Source organism: Helianthus annuus, chromosome 4, assembly GCF_002127325.2.
Source record: "Helianthus annuus cultivar XRQ/B chromosome 4, HanXRQr2.0-SUNRISE, whole genome shotgun sequence".
In the NCBI taxonomy this organism is placed as follows: Eukaryota; Viridiplantae; Streptophyta; class Magnoliopsida; order Asterales; family Asteraceae; genus Helianthus; species Helianthus annuus.
Window position 1 is genome coordinate 130,523,086 of NC_035436.2, and position 24,314 is coordinate 130,547,399.

A 24,314-nucleotide genomic window follows, 5' to 3' on the forward strand; every position below is an offset into this window, starting at 1 on the left:
CGAGCGGTCCAGGCTATGATCGTTCGAGCGGTCCAGGCTATGATCGTTCGAGCGGTCCAGGTAGTCCAAACAGATATTTCGAGCGGTTCAAACAACTTCTTTTGAGCGGTCCTGAATGTTCGAAAACGCGATCCTTAGTTTTTAGCCTGTTTTACCCATTTTTAGTCCGAATTTCACTCTAAAACTTTCTAGGGTTTGTTATTAGTGTGTTTTACACGTTATACTCAAATTTCAGACAATTTTGACCGTTGGAACCACTAGAAATTGAAAAAGTATGAGAGAAAGTGAGTAGAAAAGAGAGATTTCTGCAGATCTATGCTGTAGTAGTATGAACTCCTCGTCCTGAGCTCTGATACCACTTGTTGGACCGTTCTTTGACCCGAAAAGTCAGTCAGAGTAGTTCATCTTCATGTATGAAGGCGGAATCAACATATATGAAGTTACAACAGCTTATCCTTTCAATCCTGATCTTTTTATTGCTTTCTGATGAAATTTTGACAGAGTTTCGGCTCCTAAGCACACACATACACGTTACACACTAATGAACCGCTCAGCCTCTTTATAGAGTTTCTGGTCCGCTCATAAGACATGCCAAATGAGCGGTCCAGAACACTTGACACAAAAGCAATCCACATAATGACATATGAGCGGTCCAGACTAAGACACATGAGCGGTCCAAGATGACATATGAGCGGTCCACTATGTAACATTGACTAATAAGCGATCCTAAACCTATTTCACACAATATTTACATTTTGACCCCCTGTTGACCAATTTTGACTTCAGACTTTTTGTAGACGCAGTCAACAGACATTCCGTGCATCAACAGGGAGGACATGCAAGGCTTGTTCCCACGTGGTAGTTACTTGAGGTGGAAGACTTGTAATAGGAGATTGTAACAACTGATCCAAAGTTAGCACGTGCCCCAAGGGTGCACCGGTTGCCACTGGTTAAGAGGAAAATAGAGGAAAAGATGTTGGATCTAGCCTTGTGAATGTATATGGACTGGGACTTAAAGGTGGATGGCTAGGACCAGCTTCATTTATGGATACGACCGGTTGTGAGCTTGTGAAAGGAAGGACCGGTGGCCCAGGTGACAATGACGGCTCTGGTTCATCATAGTCTAGCCGAATTCTTACCCCTTTATCCCTTTCCCTGTTCACGTACTGGTTAAGGAGAGACCTTAACTATAGGAAATTGTTTATGACCCCCTCCGGTGTGAGGTCGATACGTGTGGGTGTGTTGGACGCGCCGACAATAGGAGATGGGACTCCTGAACGAAACGGGGTTGGTGTCTGGAAGGAGAGGAAATCAGGGTATGTAGCTCCTGTTGGAGTGCTCCCCGAAGTTGAAAAAAAGTAGGTATAGCCACAGGAGTTTGGCTAGTGCTGGGAGTAGAGGTACGTGGAACTTGATTTACCTCTCCCGGAGATTCCCCTCCAGACATGATGATTTCAAAGAGAATGGAGCTACACTACTGGTTTTTTGAGAAAAATGAGTGGCGTAGCCCCACGGTGGGTGCCAACTTGTTGTTGCAACAAATACGAGACCAAGAGTAGTGGACAGGCTGGTTAGGAAAAAGGCTTCAAGGGTTGAAGTTTGCCTAACGCAGGTCATGGGCCCCCCTACGTTTGCTAGACGTAGGAGGAGGTTCACTAGTTATGTTGTTATTCACTTAGAATCTTTGGCTGGAAGAGTTCCTGCCTTGGATTTAAAAGCAAGTGAAGTTATGTTATTTGAAGTGAAGAGGAGAAGCATGCATGAAGCAAGCTCTCGAGAGGGAAGATAGAAGATCAGAGATCAAGGAAGATCCAAACTGATCGGAATGTCCGAAATGAATGATATGGAATGTCATTTATAGAGAAGTCTTCTTCCCAAAGGGGAAATCTTTGACTAGTGAACCTCTGCTGCAGTAAGGGACTTACCCATTTAGGGGTTGAAGGCTTCGAACCTGCGGATAAAAGGTTGTTCTCTTTTGCACACGCCACTTTTGCGGCTGAGTGAAGAGTTGGTGGGTTATCAGTGATGTGACTGATTACTGTGCTTGTTCTCTTCTGCTTAGAATGTCTCGAGGGTTTTGAACCCTTTAACCATTTAACCTTTTGAGCTGTTATGTATTTTAGTCATATTATTGAGGCTTGGGCAACCCCCGTCATCAACAACAAAAAGGGTTTCGGTGCTATATAAATGAATGCGCCATTCTGTTAACAAAGGGTGCCCCCACCTTCTACCTATTTGTGATTCATACTCCTCATAGCGTATGTCATAATGTATTTGAAAGTAGTTTCACAACATTGTATGCTAGTGTCGATTGTGTCTTATAAAATGCCACATGATTTATATCTTAGTTTTGGAGGAAATTTCAAGATTTGCTGGAACCAAGTTGTCGTCGCATATCAATGATGTTTGGTTTTTTTATCGGGTTTCAGGTTACGTGTGTCGGGTTATTCGACTTTTTTGTAATAAGAAAACTACCTGTTTACCGACCTAATTAAGATTTAGGTTAATTAGTTTCGGGTTTATTTGCGTCAGTTTTTAAGTATAAGTTGCAATACATACTTTACAATTTAACTTAACATGATTTTTAAAAAAATCACAAAATGGCAAATAAAATAGAGTCCGAATATGATCTTTCGGTTAAACCCATGCAATGAACACGCATATTAACTAAAAGAACGTCAAATAAAATAATCACAAAACTACACTATATTAACCAATTGTATAAAATATAAAGAAAACCTGAAATGGTATAAACCAAACTAAGCCTTTATGTTGATATATATGAGAGGGCGAAAAAAGTAATATATATATATACACACACACACACACACACATAAATATAAAACAACAAAAAAGCAAAATATATGAGAGGAAAACTAGACTTTTATGTTGATTATGTATGTATATATATAATCGACATCTTTTATGTCAATTCAAGTTAATCGGAGAGGAAAACTAGAGTTTTCTATTGATTATGTATGTATATATAATCGATATCTTTTATGTCAATTCATGTTAATCGGGTTAACCCAATTAGCCTTTTTAACCCAATCACTGAAGTGAATACTACATTTGGGTTGCGGGTTCCATTTCAATTGGGTTCGGGTTGTTTGTATTCCATTCTAATCAGGATCGGGTTAATTCGGGTCAGGTTGGATTCGGTATTCGGACTTGGGTAAAAAAAACACCCATGCATATCACCTGTAGATCTTTGGTCAAAGTGAAAGAACAATCTTTACTAAACTTAGCATATAGGGAAGCCTGGGTTCGTGGCAGCCATGTTAGAGCGAGTTATTGATTCGAGTTAGAACATGTTTGGGTCAGAATGTGTAACACCTAGAAAATTTACGTCCTATAGTGTATTGACACGTGTCATAAGCTTGAACGTGTTAATGAATACTATAGAGGGACTAAAGTTGACAACATAGAAAGTATGTGAATTCAAGGGTTCAAAATGTCAACAAGGGATAAATATACTTTACAGTAACCCTACATGATGCTCATACCTTCAAACGAATAAATCATGGATCATACGGAGCTAAATATGAAAGAAAGTGAGAAGTTACAAACTACAGGGGCTAAATGTATCAACATGTTTAAGTTATACCTCTGAATGACCTTTCGGCAAACCCAAAGCTTTATGATGGTAAATTATGCTCCCTAGAATGCACGATAAAAATTTCATAATGTTTCGTTGCCATATGAGAAAGTTATGATCAAATTCGTATATGAGGGGTTAAAAGCGTCAACGTTGAAAATTACGACTTTTCGAGTAAACGTAAGGTGACCAAGGACTTATCGTAGTGGGTAAAAGTCTTGGGGCCCTTGTAAGTAATTTGGAAGGGGTTAAAATGCAAGAAATAAGCTTGGGTGACCTTTCGAAGAGCCAAGAGCCAATCAAGCAATAATTGAAAAGTTTGGAGTCAGATCAGAAGGCTCACGGGGGCGCGTAAGCCTTATGAATGTCTTACGCGGGCAGCCTGGCTTGCCCGTATACAGAAAACGTTGGCAGCAGCACTGTTTGGTGTTTTAACCGACATAGAACCATTATTTTTGCAGCATGGGCGCCCCCTACATGCTTTATAGCCCCTAGGCACACTTGTGGATGATCCATGGCCATTGGTAGACTTGTTTGTCAATGATCCATGAGATTTAAGTTACTATATAAAGGCCTTATGTTGCAACACTTTGATCATTCATCACTTCTGCATTTCTGGAGCTTCCTGGAGCTTAAGAGCAGATCCTAAGCCTTCCTAATCGTGCATTAGACTTCAGTAAGTATGCTTAACCTTTCTTAGTTAAGTTTTTGCTTAGTTTTAGCTTAAAAGTCAAACCGTCGTAATTAACGGTTGACTTAACGATTAATCACTAATGGTCCAGTGATTAGTCGAATCAAAGGTAGTTATATGTTGGTAATTATGTGGGCATTAAACCCTTAAAAGGGCACCCTCTGATTCCCACTCTATCTAGATCAAATGTCGGGTCAAAGTTGTTTAGAAAAAGTCAACAAAAGCTTAATTTTTGAATTAACATGTAATTAGCAATGTAGAAGGCATGTGTCCTATTTTATCACTCATATAACTTGGTAATAAGTATAAGAACTGGTCTAAGCTTGTTTGATCCGACAATTTTCTGTTTAGACCCGGTTCGGAGCCGAAAGTCGCAAAACTTTGACTTTTGCTTTGACTTCAGTTCTGACCCGTTTTAGTAGAGTTTAGAAATGCCTTAGGACTTCCTTAGGACCAGGTTACATGATAGTATAACCCTCTGTGACTGGTTCGTTGATTGTCCAAGTCATTTGCACATTTCCGTTAAATGCTTAAATGTTGACCATAATGCCCTTTTGATCATAAAACGAGAATTTTGGGAATGTGAGAGAGCAAAAATCTTTGTTACTAATTTATAAACATGTCCCTAAAGTTTCATAACAATTCGAGGTCCAGAATAGGAGTTATGCTAAATAGCGCATTTAAGAAACCTTTTGTTAATTAAACGGCACACTTAGCATAGAGCCTATCTAAAACCCAATTTTGACACCAAACCTTTTACACACTGATGTAATATAATATTTTGAGATTTTTAAAGATTTTTAATTATTTTTAACCTGCTCATAAGCTAAGGTTATGGCATTGATTCGGTAAATACCGATTATACCCTTTTCGGGCATAAAATGAGTTCTACATAGTATTTTGACACAAATGCAACTGCTAATGATTTCATATAACAAATAAAGTATTTTGAACTCTATAACCTGATCAGAAAACTCAGATTTCCTGTTTAACCCGGAAATCGCTTAAAATAGCTTTTTACGCGTATTAAACGCCTATTATAGCTTTAAAACCATTTTTTCATATAAAGACTTATTACCTACTGATGTAATTGGTTAAAGAAAGTGGTTTTACTGATTACTTCAGACCCGAACATCAGAATTATAAATAATCTCATTTATAGTCTTTAAAATGACCAAAATACCCCTACGGGGCTTGTATTAAGATTAAACTTGTTTTGGGCATAGTGGAAGGTATCCTGCTGATATCACAACCTATTTAGGGCATATTAACTTAGGAAACCTGTAAATGACTCTCATGGTTAGCCGTTACGCTTTCTGCGCGTTCGGTTCGGTTTATGTAACTAGTTTACATAAATTAGCCGAAACGGGTCAAACCTTATCTCAAAATCCAGAAGGTGTTTAGTTTACCCATCTTATACAAGTCTTTAAACTTGTCGGGACTAAAACACATTCTATTCCGGTCTTCGCCTAATCGTGTGTTCGAACCGTATCCTTCGTTAAAACTAACTGGTCTGAGCTTAGGCTTAATTAAAGACCCGTTAGGATTCTAATAGGTTATTATAAACCTTCGTTCCAGAATAGGAGACCCGGTAAAAGCTACCAGCACTTGCTATTTGTGATTGATACTTGCAAAGGTAAATACTTTTAACTTATTTTCCCTTATACGGGCTTGGGGTACGGTATATAGAATACCCCTTGGTCCGGCATTGAATCTTTAATCGAATAGAGATTAAATCATTGATATGCTTTGTTTTGAAATGTTTTGTTTTCTTAAAGCCTTTGGGGGTTAATGACCATGTCCCGGATATCCTTGGCATCATCTTACGAGATAGCCACGACCTGAGCGCGGGGTGTAGGCGTACACCCGACGGAGCATAAATGAATAAATAATGTGGTGTGTCTATTGATCTTTAACCCGGTCTACGGAACGGGCTACTGAACGCATAAGGAACATGTAATTCGTTTACAAGTATTATATTCCAATAATTATCCCAAGTTATAAAAGTTTGTGCCACGTGCATTTAAATCAATTTTATTAAACTTTTCAAATGAGTCGGTTGAATGTATTTACCAGTGTAAACTGACATATTTTCCTAAAAGGTTAAGTGCAGGTACTAAGCGAACTAGGCTAGCTTTCTCCTAGCGTCCACAATAAGTCTCGCAAGCTTGGATGTCGAACTGTTGAACAATATTTCCTATTTATTTTTGATCCCCCTGTGGATTATTTTTCAACTGTTTGTGATACATGATATTATAATAATATTCGGTTCAAATATATCTATCTTTTGTTTCTGCTGTGCATTTATATATTTTGTTGTTTGACTGTAATGTTACCAACTACGTCATGATACTCCCCCACCGAGCCCACCGGTGAAACGTGTGAAAATCGGGGTGTGACAGGTTGGTATCAGAGCCAAAGTTGAGTGAATTAAACACTAACCTTTTGTGTTTAATCTCAATGACACAATTGCACATACTCGAGTCTAGACAAGAACTTAGGACGAAATCGAATTGTTGCATTAGTTCGTCCTTTATTGTTTGTTGTTGATTTCAATTGTTTAAGCAGGAAATATGCCACCGGCAATCAGAAGAGGAGGAAGAGGCAAAGGGCCAATCACTACCCACAACGATCACGAGGTCGGGCCTTCACACATGCGAGCTCCTGCCAGCACAATGAGTGCCGATCCTCAGAGAAACAGAAGGAACCTTTTTGAGCCCGCTATACGGTCTATCTCTCACAGTTCAACACCTTCTTACCGTCACTCTTTTGGGCCGAACTCGGAAAACAAGCCCGATAACCCTCAACCTTCATTCATACCTCTCCAGCGTTCTGTTTCGCACCGTTCCTTTGGCGACCCCACTCCTGTCTTTCAGGGCCGGTTCAACCCGGAAAACTTTATCCAAGAACCAGTGGGTTTTAACCCATTGGGGCCAGAGGACCATTTCTCAGAAGACAATGCAATGGACATGGATGAGGACACGGATCCCGTCGAGCCTGCAAGAGGCACCCCCAACCATCCAATCGAGATCTCTGACGGATCGTCCTTCCATGGAACACCCTATCAGGGTCCAGACAGTTATCAAGCAAGGTTCAACCAGTGTGAGTGGTACTTTACACCCTCTCACCATTTATCGCCTCATGAGCAACAACAACAGCAGCAGCAGGATCCCTCTGAGGATTCGTGTTTCGTGGCAGTCATGCCACCGCCTCCACCGCCGCCAGTTCATCAAGCGCCTTCGGATCCTCCAAGGCGTAGGAGAACAGGCGCGCAGATATCCGCACGAAGAGGGGATTTTCACTTTAGTACCCCTCGACACTCCAGTGGCAGTCATTATCCGCCACTGCATGAAGACCGACAAATGGGTGGACCTTCTAACCCAGCTGCAGAGGTGAATTCTTCACCAGTTGCACCACCTCCGCCACCATTAGGTTATGATAACCCGATATCTACATACGCCGGTTCCACAGCGTACAACCCGTTTGAGCAGCCAGCTCACACTCACTACAAAACTATTGGTGTGGACCCGTACATAGAAGCGGCGGCAAACTACAACGCCCTTCATCCCGAAGGACCTTATGGAACTCTTGGGGAATGGGATACTCAACTCATGGGTATCCGGTACCTGCTAGACCTCCGGCTCAGCACCTATCGCACCCACCATGTTTTTCCCCACCGGAACAGGAAGAAATCCTCCACCGTTTAAACAGGGTAGAACGAGATTTTGAAGAAGAACGTAAGAACAACCGTGGATTCCTTAAGGGCCTGGCAAACCTGTTGAAAGGAAAGAAGAAAAGGGATCATTAATCTCTATATGTATTATTGTATTTCCTATTTCAATCATGTCCCTGCGTGGACATTTATGTGTGTATTTCGTCCCTTCGTGGGCTTGTCTTTCAGTCCCTGTGTGGACTTGTCTTGCAGTACCTGCGTGGACTTGCCTTTTTAGTCCCTGTGTGGACATCTATCCTAGTGTCGGTCCCTGCGTGGACTTGTTTTCTAGCTTAACCTCTGCGTAGGTAATTCGTCTATTAAAAGTCCCGTTTAGGGCAATGTGTAATCCTTTTTATGTTTAATGGAATGTAAGTTTATGAAATTCATTTTTGTCATTATGTACATTATATATGAAATAGATAAATCGAAATCATTCCTTTAAAATTAATCTGCCTACCATATATTGAATAACAATCTTAAAGGTATAACCTAGCCTTCGTGTCATTATAAGACATGGCCAAGATGGTAAGACCTGGTTAAAAGATTCAACTCCCAGTTAACCTCTGTAAACATGTTAACACTCTTGGCAGACGTGATTCGTTAAAATCACACGCGTCATTCTTATATAAGGATCCTTCAAAGGATTCCAAAACCTCACTTAATGATCTATAAATCAGGGGTTTAAATCATCAATTAAGATGATCACATATCAAGCGTCCATTAGTGATGTAGTGCCTATGGGCCATATTCATTGTCATATAAGACAAAAGACAGTAGTAGTCTATGACTCCCTGTCAAGAAAAGGTAAAAGAACTATGTTCAAACCTTTGTGCCGTGATATTTTGAAATCATGGCTTATAATTTAAAACGTCCCTGTGACTAGGCTTTTGTGCCACTAATAATACTGTTTACAATTAGGATAAATTATATTAAAATCCTAAATAAATGTGAGTAACAAATTAACCAAATATGGTCTATGCTTACCATGGTTAAAGAATTTCCCAATAAGGGCAATTCCATAATAAACTCCCAAATAATTTTTTGTCATTATCTTATGTGACAGTTCAAGATACAATGGCTGATTCAGATGAAATAAATAGTCACCCACTGGAGAACCAAAATGATGCTCGGGTTAATATAACGAGTGCTGAACTGCAAGTTTTAATTGATAACGTGTTGCAAAAGCCTTGGATAGGCAGTACAGCGAATCGAGCGGTACTCGGAGTAGGACCTTATCAGCACCGCATTCTAAGCCCAAGACTCATTCTGAGGCGCATAGCAAGCCTCCCACCAAGAAGGAAGAACCAAAGAAAGATGATGACGATCGTCACTCTTCAAACCATCATAATGTCCCATCTCAAGGTATCGTGCTGAAACAAGGACCCCGTGATAAGGGTTGCTCCTACAAATACTTTGTGTCATGCAAACCCAGGGATTTCACTGGGGAAAGAGGGGCTATAGACTGCATGACTGGGTTGGATGAGATGGACACAGTGGTTGACATCAGCGGGTGCACTGAAAAGGATGTGGTAAAGTTTGTGTCGCAATCGTTCAAGGGTTAGGCCTTGGCCTGGTGGAGATCATTGATTCAGGCTACTGGGAAGGTTCCACTGTACAGTATGTCATGGGAACAATTTGTTGCCCTCATCCGAGAAAACTACTGCCCTCAGCATGAGGTAGAGAAGATTGAGTCAGATTTCTGTCGTTAGTGATGAAGAATCTGGATTGCCAAGCTTACCTTACGAGCTTTAACACGATGTCAAGGTTGGTTCCTTATCTGGTGACCTCGGAACCCAAAAGAATAACTCGTTTCATAGGGGGCTTAGCTCCGGAGATCAAGACAAGTGTAAAAGCCTCTTGGCCAGCTACATTCAGGTCAGTAGCTGATATATCCTTATCCCTCACACTGGATGCGGTCAGGCAGAGATCGCTGAGGAACAAGGATGCCGAGAAGAGGAAGCATGATGATAATGACAACTCGCGTCGATCAAATAAGAAGCACCGAGGAAACAATGACCACAGGAAAGGATCTGGTTCAAGGAAAGATGGGCATCAATCTGGAGATAAGCCCCAAGTGTAAGACTTGTCAGAAATACCACTTTGGAAAGTGCAGACTTGACTCAAAATCCCAATCTCAGTCGAGACCTTGCGGGATTTGCAAATCCACGGAACATAAGACCCTGGAGTGCAAGAAACTGAAAGACGCAACATGCTACAGTTGCTATGAAAAGGGGCACATAAAAACAAATTGCCCAAAGAATGCCAAGAAAGCTGATGAAGGGAAAAAGACCAATGCTAGAGTCTTCAGGATGGATGCAAAGGAAGCTGTGCAGGACGACAATGTGATCACAGGTACCTTCCTTATAAATGATGTCTATGCACGAGTACTATTTGATTCAGGAGCTGATAAATCATTTGTAGACAATAAGTTCTGCAAATTGATAAATTTACTTGTCAAAACCTTAAGTGTGAAGTATGAGGTGGAATTAGCAGATGGCACCTTAGAAACTGCCTCAACCATATTAGAGGGATGTTTCATATCCATTAAGAACCACTCTTTTCCCTTGTCCCTACTTCCTTTGAAGTTAGCTGGATTCGACATAGTTTTGGGTATGGACTGGTTATCTCATAACCAGGCCCAAATTGTCTGCAATAAGAAGTGGGTGGTGATCAAGACTCCGTCTGGTGAGTCACTTACCATTCAGGGAGATACCCGGTATGGACTGTCAGAGCATGTATCTATGCTCAAGGCCTCTAAGTGTTTGGCGAAGGGTTGTGTCATCTACATGGCACAGGTAACTATTGATGAGCCGAAACCCAAGATTGAAGATATCCCTGACATTTCTGAATACCCTGAAGTTTTTCCCGAAGAACTACCTGGTTTACCCCCAGATAGGCAAGTATAGTTCAGGATTGACATTATTCCAGGAGCAGCACCTGTTGCAAGAGCACCCTACAGATTGGCACCGACAGAGATGAAAGAATTGAGGACACAACTGGATGAATTGCTAGCCAAAGGTTTTATTAGACCTAGTTCGTCTCCTTGGGGAGCACCAATCTTTTTTGTCAAGAAGAAGGATGGATCGATGCGTCTGTGCATCGATTACCGTGAGCTTAACAAGGTCACTATCAAGAATAGGTATCCATTGCCTAGGATCGACGATCTGTTCGATCAACTTCAAGGGGCAAGCTACTTCTCTAAGATCGATCTGAGGTCAGGTTATCACCAACTGAAGGTTAGAGAGGAAGACGTACACAAGACTGCATTTAGGACTCGTTATGGTCACTACGAATTCCTAGTGATGCCTTTTGGGCTCACTAATGCACCAGCGGCATTCATGGATCTCATGAACCGTGTCTGCAAGCCATACTTGGACAAATTTGTCATCGTCTTCATTGACGACATTCTGATTTACTCAAAGAACCAAGCTGATCATGAGAAGCATCTTCGATGCATTCTTTCACTACTTCAACAGGAGAAGCTATACGCCAAGTTTTCGAAGTGTGAATTCTGGCTTCGAGAGGTCCAATTCCTTGGACATATGGTTAGTGAGCGTGGTATCCAAGTGGATCCCACTAAGGTGGAAGCTGTCATGAATTGGCAAGAGCCGAAGACGCCCACAGAAATTCGCAGCTTCTTGGGATTGGCAGGATATTACAGGCGTTTTATTGAAAATTTTTCAAGGATTGCTGCACCCCTAACTTCTTTAACTAGAAAGAATGTTAAGTTTAACTGGGGCCCTAAGCAGCCAGAAGCTTTTGATATCCTTAACCAGAAGCTAAGCAATGCACCCGTGTTGACATTGCCTGATGGAATAGAAGTGTTTGTAGTATACTGTGATGCATCACACACCGGGATGGGATGTGTGCTTATGAAGAAAGGCAAGGTTATTGCCTATGCTTCACATCAGTTAAAGGTGCATGAAAAGAATTACACCACCCATGACTTGGAGTTGGGTGCCGTTGTATTCGCACTGAAACTATGGAGGCACTATTTATATGGCATCAAATGTGTGATCTATTCTGATCACAAGAGCCTCCAGCACCTGTTCAACCAAAAGGATTTGAACATGAGGCTACGACGGTGGATGGAGACTTTGAATGATTATGATTGTGAGATAAGATACCATCCTGGCAAGGCGAATGTAGTCGCCGATGCCTTGAGCCGAAAGGAAAAAGTAAAGCCTATAAGGATCAATGCCAAGAGCATTGAGATAAAGAATAGTTTGAATGAAAGGTTGCTAGCCGCGCAGAAGGAAGCTGTGCTGGAAGCTAACTATCCTAATGAAAAGCTAGGAGTAACTGAAGAATAGTTATCCTATGGAAAGGACGGAATTTTAAGGTTTAATGGACGAATATGGGTTCCAGTTTATGGAGGACTACGAGATGTTATCCTCCAGGAAGCCCACAGTTCCAAATACTCCGTTCATCCTGGAGCTGACAAGATGTACCAGGATTTGAAGGCAAACTTTTGGTGGATAGGCTTGAAGAAGTCTATAGCTACCTATGTAGCTAAATGTTTGACTTTTGCGCAAGTCAAAGCTGAACATCAGAAACCGTCAGGTTTACTGCAACAGCCTGAACTTCCCACATGGAAGTGGCAAATGGTGACGATGGATTTCATCACCAAGCTGCCAAAGACAAGGAAAGGAAATGATACGATATGGGTAATAGTTGATAGACTGACTAAGTCAGCACATTTCCTACCCATTAAGGAGACTTATAGCTCCGACATGTTAGCCCAATTGTACGTAGATAAGATTGTATCTCGACATGGTGTGCCTGTGTCTATTATCTCTGACAGAGATACCAGATACACGTCACATTTTTGGAGAAGTTTCCAACAATCTTTGGGCACGCGCTTAAATTTCAGTACGGCTTACCATCCTCAGACGGACGGACAGAGTGAGCGTACAATCCAAACCTTGGAAGACATGCTTCGTGCATGTGTGATTGACTTAGGTGGTAGTTGGGATAACCACCTGCCATTAATCGAGTTCTCATATAACAATAGCTACCATACGAGCATTAAAGCTGCTCCTTTCGAAGCCTTGTATGGTAGAAAGTGCAGAACGCCCGTTTGTTGGGCGGAAGTTGGAGATGTCCAATTGACAGGACCTGAAATAATCTTTGAAACGACGGACAAGATTGTCTAGATTCGTGACCGTCTGAAAGCTGCCCGAGATAGGCAGAGAAGCTACGCAGATTTGAAGCGTAAACCTTTTAACTTCGAGGTAGGTGACAAGGTACTGCTTAAAGTATCACCCTGGAAGGGAGTAATGCGATTTGGTAAGAAAGGCAAGTTAAGCCCGAGATACATTGGACCATTCGAGATCATCGAACGTGTCGGATCGGTTCCGATAAGTTAAACTTACCTGAAGAGCTCAGTGGTATTCACAATGTATTTCACATCTGTAATCTGAAGAAGTGTTTCGCTGATGATTCACTAATCGAGATACATTGGACCATCGAGGATCGACAGGTTAAGAAGCTTCAAAGGAAGTATATACTGATTGTAAAGGTAAAATCGGAGGATCGACAGGTTAAGAAGCTTCAAAGGAAGTATATACTGATTGTAAAGGTAAAATCGGATGCCCGTAGAGGTCCCGAGTACACGTGGGAGGTAGAATCCACAATGAAAGAAAGGTACCCTCATTTGTTTCAGTAAATCTCGAGGTCGAGATTTCTTTTAAGGGGGTGAGGATGTAACACCTCAAAAATTTACGTCCTATAGTGTATTGACACGTGTCATAAGCTTGAACGTGTTAATGAATACTATAGAGGGACTAAAGTTGAAAACATAGAAAGTATGTGAATTCAAGGGTTCAAAATGTCAACAAGGGATAAATATACTTTACAGTAACCCTACATGATGCTCATACCTTCAAACGAATAAATCATGGATCATACGGAGCTAAATATGAAAGAAAGTGAGAAGTTACAAATTACAGGGGCTAAATGTGTCAACATGTTTAAGTTATACCTTTCGGCAAACCCAAAGCTTTGTAATGGTAAATTATGCTCCCTAGAATGCACGATAAAAATTTCATAAAGTTTCGTTGCCATATGAGAAAGTTATGATCAAATTCGTATATGAGGGGTTAAAAGCGTCAACGTTGAAAATTACGACTTTTCGAGTAAACGTAAGGTGACCAAGGACTTATCGTAGTGGGTAAAAGTCTTGGGGCCCTTGTAAGTAATTTATAAGGGGTTAAAATGCGAGAAATAAGCTTGGGTGACCTTTCGAAGAGCCAAGAGCCAATCAAGCAATAATTGAAATCTTTGGAGTCAGATCAGAAGGCTCACGCGGGGCACGTAAGCCTTATGAATGTCTTACGCGGGCCGCCTGGCTTGCCCAGATACAGAAAACGTTGGCAGCAGCACTGTTTGGTGTTTTAACCGACATAGAACCATTATTTTTGCAGCATGGGCGCCCCCTACATGCTTTATAGCCCCTAGGCACACTTGTGGATGATCCATGGCCATTGGTAGACTTGTTTGTCAATGATCCATGAGATTTAAGTTACTATATAAAGGCTTATGTTGCAACACTTTGATCATTCATCACTTCTGCATTTCTGGAGCTTCCTGGAGCTTAAGAGCAGATCCTAAGCCTTCCTAATCGTGCATTAGACTTCAGTAAGTATGCTTAACCTTTCTTAGTTAAGTTTTTGCTTAGTTTTAGCTTATAAGTCAAACCGTCGTAATTAACAGTTGACTTAACGATTAATCACTAATGGTCCAGTGTTTAGTCAAATCAAAGGTAGTTATATGTTGGTAATTATGTGGGCATTAAACCCTTAAAAGGGCACCCTCCGATTCCCACTCTATCTATATCAAATGTCGGGTCAAAGTTGTTTAGAAAAAGTCAACAGAAGCTTAATTTTTGAATTAACATGTAATTAGCAATGTAGAAGGCATGTGACCTATTTTATCACTCATATAACTTGGTAATAAGTATAAGAATTGGTCTAAGCTTGTTTGATCCGACAATTTTCTGTTTAGACCAGGTTCGGAGCCGAAAGTCGCAAAACTTTGACTTTTGCTTTGACTTCAGTTCTGACCCGTTTTAGTAGAGTTTAGAAATGCCTTAGGACTTCCTTAGGACCAGGTGACATGATAGTATAACCCTCTGCGACTGGTTCGTTGATTGTCCAAGTCATTTGCACATTTCCGTTAAATGCTTAAATGTTGACCATAATGCCCTTTTGATCATAAAACGAGAATTTTGGGAATGTGAGAGAGCAAAAATCTTTGTTACTAATTTATAAACATGTCCCTAAAGTTTCATAACAATTCGAGGTCCAGAATAGGAGTTATGCTAAATAGCGCATTTAAGAAACCTTTTGTTAATTAAACGGCGCACTTAGCATAGAGCCTATCTAAAACCCAATTTAGACACCAAACCTTTTACACACTGATGTAATATAATATTTTGAGATTTTTAAAGATTTTTAATTATTTTTAACCTGCTCATAACCTAAGGTTATGGCATTGATTCGGTAAATACCGATTATACTCTTTTCGGGCATAAAATGAGTTCTACATAGTATTTTGACACAAATCCAACTGCTAATGATTTCATATAACAAATAAAGTATTTTGAACTCTATAACCTGATCAGAAAACTCAGATTTCCCGTTTAACCCGGAAATCGCTTAAAATAGCTTTTTACGCGTATTAAACGCCTAATATAGCTTTAAAACCATTTTGTCATATAAAGACTTATTACCTACTGATGTAATTGGTTAAAGTAAGTGGTTTTACTGATTACTTTAGACCCAAACATCAGAATTATAAATAATCTCTTTTATAGTCTTTAAAATGACCAAAATACCCCTGCGGGGCTTGTATTAAGATTAAACTTGTTTTGGGCATAGTGGAAGGTATCCTACTGATATCACAACCTATTTAGGGCATATTAACTTAGGAAACCGGCAAATGACTCTCATGGTTACCCGTTACGCTTTCTGCGCGTTCGGTTCGGTTTATGTAACTAGTTTACATAAATTAGCCGAAACGGGTCAAACCTTATCGTTTTTATCTCAAAATCCAGAAGGTGTTTAGTTTACCCATCTTATACAAGTCTTTAAACTTGTCGGGACTAAAACACATTCTATTCCGGTCTACGCCTAATCGTGCGTTCGAACCGTATCCTTCGTTAAAACTAACCGGTCTAAGCTTAGGGTTAATTAAAGACCCGTTAGGATTCTAATAGGTTACTATAAACCTTAGTTCCAGAATAGGAGACCCGGTAAAAGCTACCCGCACTTGCTATTTGTGATTGATACTTGCAAAGGTAAATACTTTTAACTTATTTTCCCTTATACGGGCTTGGGGTACGGTATATAGAATACCGCTTGGTCCGGCATTGAATCTTTAATCGAATAGAGATTAAATCATTGATATGCTTTGTTTTGAAATGTTTTGTTTGCTTAAAGCCTTTGGGGGGTTAATGACCATGTCCCGGATATCCTTGGCATCATCTTACAAGATGGCCACGACCTGAGCGCGGGGTGTAGGCGTACACCCGACGGTGCATAAATGAATAAATAATGTGGTGTGTCTATTGATATTTTACCCGGTCTACGGAATAGGCTACTGAACGCATAAGGAACATGTAATTCGTTTACAAGTATTATATTCCAATAATTATCCCAAGTTATAAAAGTTTGTGCCACGTGCATTTAAATCAATTTTATTAAACTTTTCAAATGAGTCGGTTGAATGTATTTACCAGTGTAAACTGACGTATTTTCCCAAAAGGTTAAGTGCAGGTACTAAGCGAACTAGGCTGGCTTTCTCCTAGCGTCCACAATAAGTCTCGCAAGCTTGGATGTCAAACTGTTGAACAATATTTCCTATTTATTTTTTATCCCCCTGTGGATTATTTTTCAACTGTTTGTGATACATGATATTACAATAATATTCGGTTGAAATATATCTATCTTTTGCTTCCACTGTGCATTTATATATTGTGTTGTTTGACTATAATGTTACCAACTACATCACGATACTCACCCACCGGTGAAACGTGTGAAAATCGGGGTGTGTCAGAATGGGTTTAGGTCAGAATGGGTTTGGATCAGAATGGTTCGGATCAAAACGCATTGATTCAAAAATGGTTACTTTGAAACAAAAGACAGATGGTTTCCGTGTAGGCTAAGTCTATGAAAGAAACATTATGGTTCTTCTTAAGCCCACACACCCAACCCATTTTTTCTTGATTTCGTAGCCCTCTTGACATTTAGAGACGAAAAATTGATTTTTGAATTTCATTCCCAGTTCGCCACTAATTAACGATCCAATCTGTTGTTCAAATCTACTCAACCCGACACCACGAGATTCTCTAACCTCAATTCTAAGGTTAGCTTCTTTGTTTAAAGTCATCATTACTAGTGGGATTGCTGACCTGTCAAGGATCAAGCCCTAGATCATGACCTTGATAATCAGCTTCGGCATCTTGGTCTTCTATATAGTGGAACTAATAATTGTCATCTTCTCTACTATCGTACCCGCTGAAAGAGTCAGGAACTGATTATGTGAAATCGACCCTCCCATGTCTTTTTGATATCTTTCTATTATACTTGACAAATGTTCCTTTTAGGTCACAAACGAACCCCATCTGGAATGTCAACGTTTAGATCCGGTAGGGTCCTCCTATTAATCTTCCTTTTGTGGCCTAAAGAAATTGGATCTTAAAGACTTTGGAGAAGCCGATTTCCTTTTCTTAAAAGCAATACATTGCGCATCCATAAGTGGTTGGGTAACGGGTTCCAAAGACTAGGCCTAGGACAAGGAAGGCATTGGGTGGGGTTATAACACCCCATCCCGGATAGGGCTGACGTGTGACAATATCAGAGACAGATAGAGAGAGTAGGCATAATTCAATTTGTTTAATCAAAAGGCATATGTTATAGACTGAAAGGTAGTTCACAGCTTAAAGAGTAAAATGCATAATATTATACATAAGTGACAGACATCTTTAAATAGCATCCTATGGTTTGTTCCTCTCTCTTCACCCCGCTCAAAATAACCAGTGAACCTATACGGAAATAAAATTTACAGAATGAGCTGAATGTCTAGTACGGAATAATAGGCTCAAATAATCGCAACAGTAACATATGTAATAGCAATAATAGCGTTAGTGTAGTAACAGTAACAGTTTCAGAAGTGGATGTGATACGATGCGGAATAACTGAACTAAATAGATTGCATCATACAAATGTACCCATAAGGTGACGGTCACAAAGTCTGTCATATGAGGTGGTGTAAGTTGGCCTACCATACAACCATTTCCAGAAATGTACCTAGGCAATATCCATACGCCTCCTAGTTGCTATGTACGACACTTATACCTAGGGACGCCGTGAACTGATAACTCCATCATCGAAGGAGCCAGAGCGCTTAGAGAAGCAGATCTTAGTCAGTCAAAAACATATAACAATACATGATAACCAAATACGGAACTTGCGACAATGAGTACGCTATAATCATAACCCATCACATGTTATAAATCAAGTAACCATTAGAACAAGAAAGGAATGGACGGTTAAACAAATAGAGGTGTCAAAGACACTAAGAGTACCTAAGGTTTATATATAATAAAAAAGAGTTTATAAACAATCGAACCAGATAACAAAGAAAAAGGGGTAAGGATCCGTAACTTAGTCGTTGATAAGTTGTCTTATACAAACGAAAGATATATGTTACCCGCTTTTGGTGACATTTGTGATCTGTAAACGATGTACGATGTAAAACAATATCAATTATCAATGAAATGATGTGTTTTGGTCTCAATATTTGTGTATTTGTGTTTGACGAATTTACGTTTTGATTCTAGTTCGATTTCAAGCATTAAATCGCTTTCTAGAAAGTTATACGCAAACTGATGCGTAAACGTAATCAGTTTAACGCGACAAACACACCGGAACAGTGACATAAGCTTAACATACTTTAAATAACTTTTACATAACTTAGAAATAAGCTTTGAAGGGTTTGGTGCGTCGAAAATAAGTTTGTTCGATCGCAGGGACTATTTGCGACAAACTGCGAAAGTCTGCCGATTCGTATAGCAACAAACATTCCGGAACATGATCATAAGCTAAACATACCCTAAATATTCTTTACATAGCTTAGAAATAGGCTTTGAGGGGTTCGGTATGCGAAAATGTGCTTATTTGATCAATAGGGACTAAAAGCATCAAGAAGTGCATAAGTTTTCATTTGCGCGCATATCTTACGTTCTAAACATATCCGGACATCCAAAAATTTTTGTAATCATTAAAATATTTTATTGTAGTGATTGGAATGCAAAAATATCATTCGTCGCGTAATTTGGATCGTTTTCTTCTCCGTTCGAGTTTTCGTCGTAATTAACCGAATAACATGACCGTACGACCAAACGAACCGGCATCTGAGATGTTTTCAAGCATATTTCATGTTCCCTATGCTTTAACATCATTGTAGAGCCTTGAAATGGGGTTAACGGGGCTTAGATGCATCAAAAACTGAGTTTTATACATACAGGGACCAAAACTGTCAAAACCTGAAAGATGCCTCGCAAGCCGCGTAAGCCAAGGTTGAATCTTATGCGGGGCACGATAGATGAAGCTGGCAGAAACATTGAACCTAGTTAAACAGCCTGCTCCCATTAATTTTAACCATAGATTTTGGATACTATTGGCTTGTTTATGTGCTCCCCAAGTATTTAAAACTATGGGCAACATGCGTATGGCCAAGATTAAGCTTTAATCTACTAAAAAACACATGTAATAATCCTATTAATTCAAGGTTTCTTATAAATACCCATCACTTTTGCCATTTTCTTTGCTCATTCATCAGAAATCTGCTCATTGAAGCTCTCACACTTGTTGAAGGCTTCAAATCTTCAGTTTTCTTTGTTTCTTTCCAAGCTTGGACCCTTTGTAAGTCTCCTTCATGCTTGGTTATGCATTTCAAGCATGAAAGTCAAACATTGTTTGACTTTCTGCTTTGTCCATGAATTGGTCAAGACAAAGTTCGTTTGAACTTTGCAACGTGAGTGTATGATAGGTAGTTAGTATGCCTTAGGTAAATGATCAAAATGCCCTTTTAATGCATAATTTGAATTTAAGCATATGTAACCTAAATTTTGTCACTTAAACTGATTATGCAACACATTTAAACATGTTAGGGCATATAATACTTGTCATAGGACTAGTTAGATGTCTCGAACGTGCATTTGCGCGAATGACGCGTTAAAGTAGCGTAGCCTACCTTAACGAGTCATAACGGGTCGTAAGCACTTAGGATAGGTTCTGATTTAGAATGTAGGCTTTGTTAAACCATATCACATGAGTTCCAATACTCATTTGGTTTACGAGACCTCATTCTACCCGATCTCCCGATTTAGGTGTCGATTTATTAACACATAGCGATCCGATTACTAGGTGCCACTTGATTTCCTTGGTTTGCCCGAGCTTTGTTAAGTTTATTAAATCGAGGATACTTTGCAATCTCAAGTGAGTACATAGTTCCCCTATTTTACTGTTTTCGATTGTTTTGGGGTGATTCATATGTGTTAAACAATTTCGATGTTTTCAAAAATGAATACTATGGTTTATATTAAACACAACGATTTCAATAATGTGAACGAACTTGTTGGGACGTAATTACATAACGAATGACATTCATTAACAATGATCAAGCCGGCCAGTAGTATGTTATGGTAACATAGGATCTGACAAATCCCGTTATCGAACTATCGCCATGGTTATGTGTGGGGATAATGTGGGTAAGGACAAAACCTGATGATTGTTAACTTACCCTTTGGTGGTTTGTTAATACGAGTTGAACGATGGACGAGTTAAGAAGGTTTGAATGTATTCAACGAGACGACCAAAAGTTAGTTTTCACAATTAAAACAGGAACGATTGTGACGATTTGAACGACTTGAACGATTTGGAACGATTTAAACGAATGAACGATGGTCTGTAACACGAACGAGTTAAACGATTTAAATGATTGGTTTTTGGTATGTGACTAGATAATGGGACGGGTATAATGTGATAAAACATGGTAGATACGCCGCTGGTACTTCTTATATATAAGTGCTTTTATCATATTACATTCTGTGGCGTTATTTAGTTCACTTGAATGGACGATTTAAACGATGACACGCAACAATGTTTACTATATGATATAAACCATACGAGTTTTATTACGAGAGCGTTTTACAATTTGGATTACATAAACAAATGTTTTAGTCTAGATTCATGGCAACGGGGTTTTATAAACTATAACCAACCTGTTTTGAGTTGGTTATTCATAATAAAATATAAACACTTTTCAAAACAAGGTTTTCAATTATCGACTCTTGTAGTCGTACGAGTTATTACAACATTATACAAGCCATGAATCTGACACACTCACAAAATCTATGTGCTCGCCGACATTTCTTTGCTGACTTTATTTTCACATATGTTTCAGGTGGTGTTTAATGATGATGTTGTTGATTACTAGGATGCATGCTCACATAGGACCGGATGAGGCCTTAGTGACTTAATAACGACGATAGACGATATGTGAACTTGTTTGTTCTGTTTCTAAGACAATGTTAAGACTTAGTATTTAAATAAAACGAAACTTTTGAATCCATGTGTTGTGAAACAATAATTCTGTCGCTCCACTCCCCGACGTTTCCACTGCGGTTTCGTTGTTTTACGCGGTTGGGGTGTGACACTTTTCAACTCCTACATTGAGTTTCATACGTATCATAAGGTCATGCTCGGAGGAAAAAAATTTATTCTTATTTCACTCGTATTTCCCATTTTATAGTTCCAAGTCTTGCATTTAATAGATCTTGTTTATTTAAAAATTAAGGGATTAACCAACGATGATTTTTATAAAAACATGATGGTTTAATAAACACTAGTTTTTAAACATTTAATAAAAAGTATGAAAATATCATTTAACAAGGTTTTCTAAATAAAAAGATTTATTAAAAAAATGTGATGCTTTTAGGATTTGAATTTGTGACCTCTGATTAGATTTTAATTAACTTAACCAGTGGACTAGAAAAATTGTTTGTTAAACTATCTAACATTTATTTTAATAACTACTAATAGAGTTGGGTTTTTCTAAGTAGTTTCAGTAAGGTATAGGGCTGTCCAAACTGCTCGACGATCGAGGATCGCTCGACGATCGCTCGAAAAATGCTCGTTCGATTCCTGCTCAGTTTGTAAATGAGCCGCTCGGATCGGTCCGATTCAAATTCAATCCAAGCATGAGCAAAGGTTTGCTCGCTCGCTGATCGCTCGGTTTCGCTCGAATTATTTTTAATAATATACATATATATATATATATTATAGATTTTAAAGATTAACAACTCAAAAAATATACGCGCCCAAAAAAAAGTAAAAGCCCAAAAAATATTCAGCCCAACTTAATGTGTAGAACTTAATGGTTTTGTTTAATGCTTGTGTTTATAAGTTATGTGTTGATTTGAAGTTGTATTTTGTGGACGAGATGATCAAGCTTAAAGAAGAAGTTTATGACTTTTTCAACTAAATAACAATTTGTATTTCGCACTTTATTTTGTGCTTCTTGATATTGTTAAGAACATATTTAGAATCATGATTTTAGTTATGTATTGCTTTTGTTAGTAAAGTGTTGGACATGTTTTAATTAAGTTAGGATTTGTTTTTGTCAAACGCAACCTTATAATTCAATCGAGCGAAATCAAGCGAAAATGATCCGCTCGATTTTTTTAGGATTTGATAAAAACCGAGCGAAACCGAGTGAAAACGATCCGATCGATTCAAATTCAATCCAAGCATGAGCATCACTTTTGTGCTCGGTTTTGCAAATTCGATCTGATCAGATCGGATCGGTTGTAATTCAATCCGAGCATGAGTAGACCCTCGATCGGATCGGATCGGCTCATGAACACCCCTACTAAGGTATAGTTGCGTGCAGATTATAGTTCACTCATCTGCAGACAATTGTTCAACAATCTACAAATGAGGGTTCAGCCATCTGTAGACGATGGTTCAGAAGTGTTTAGTTAGGTTCAGACGGGGTTTCAACTGGATTAGAAATATAGTAAAATTAATGTCACCAACAAGATTCGAACTTGGGACCTTCATGATGTAAACAAGAGTCTTAACCAACTAGTCTGCCTAAATCCTTGTGAATAAACATTATGGATCTATTCAGTATAGGGTAATAAAATGAATGAGGGAATGAAATGGATGAAGCAATGGAATCGACAATGGAATGAAATGGATCATTATCATTCCATGGTCTTGTTTGGTTACCATGTGAGAATGGTATTAATCATTACCTTGTTTTTTTTGGTAGGCAGGAAAATATGATGGAATAAAATCTATGACAGGTGGTTGTAGTGGGAGGCGGTGGCAGCGGTTGTGGCAGTCGGTGGTGGTGGTGGTGGCCTGGTGTTCGGTTGTTGGCGGCACTGGCGGCGATCGACGACGATGGTTGGCGGTGGTGGAGGGTGGCAGGTGGCGGCAACGGGTGGAGTCAGCGGCAATGGGTGGTGGTCAGTGTCGGTGGTGGAGCATGGCGGGTGGCGGTGATGGTGGCGCCAATGTTCGGTGGCAGAGGTTGGCGACGGTGGGTGGCGGGTGGTGGTGGTGTTGGGCACTGTTGGTGATGAAGGTGAAAGAAGGAATGGAATGTAAACAAACAAGGGTGGTGGATGGAATGATTTTGAGGGAATGAAATTACTTATTTAACGGATGTTTCCATTACCTTAATCAACCAAACACATTTTCTTTATTACCTCGTAATAGTCCATTCCATCATGCCTCTCGTTCCGGCATACCAAACATTACCATAGTGTTTAATTACTTATTTACGCAGTTCACTGGTTCAACTTCTTCCTCATCATCTTTTACTTAAAAACTAAAGTTCACATATTTAATAAGTCATATATTCCATTTTCTTCTAGATTAACATTCTAAGTTTCAAAATAAGTATTTAAAAGGTTTATAAATTGGTTATCTTAGGTCGGAGCGGTGTTTCTGGTTACAACGGTTTTGCCGAAAACATGAAGGACGTCATAGCTTTGCGAAAATGGTTCCTTTGGTGGCTCGGTTCCGCGTCTAAAGCTTTGGGTAGGTCATCAAAAGGATAGAGGGGCTGGTTTGGGTGGTCAAAGTACACCGGGTTAGTTTACGTAATTATAATGGTGGTCGGTATGGTGTTGGGTTTTGGTTACGGTTACCAAAACTGGGTTTTTTTTGCCATAATTAGAAAGGATGACTATAAGGTGATATATGACAAATGTGTAGAAGATGGGATGACGA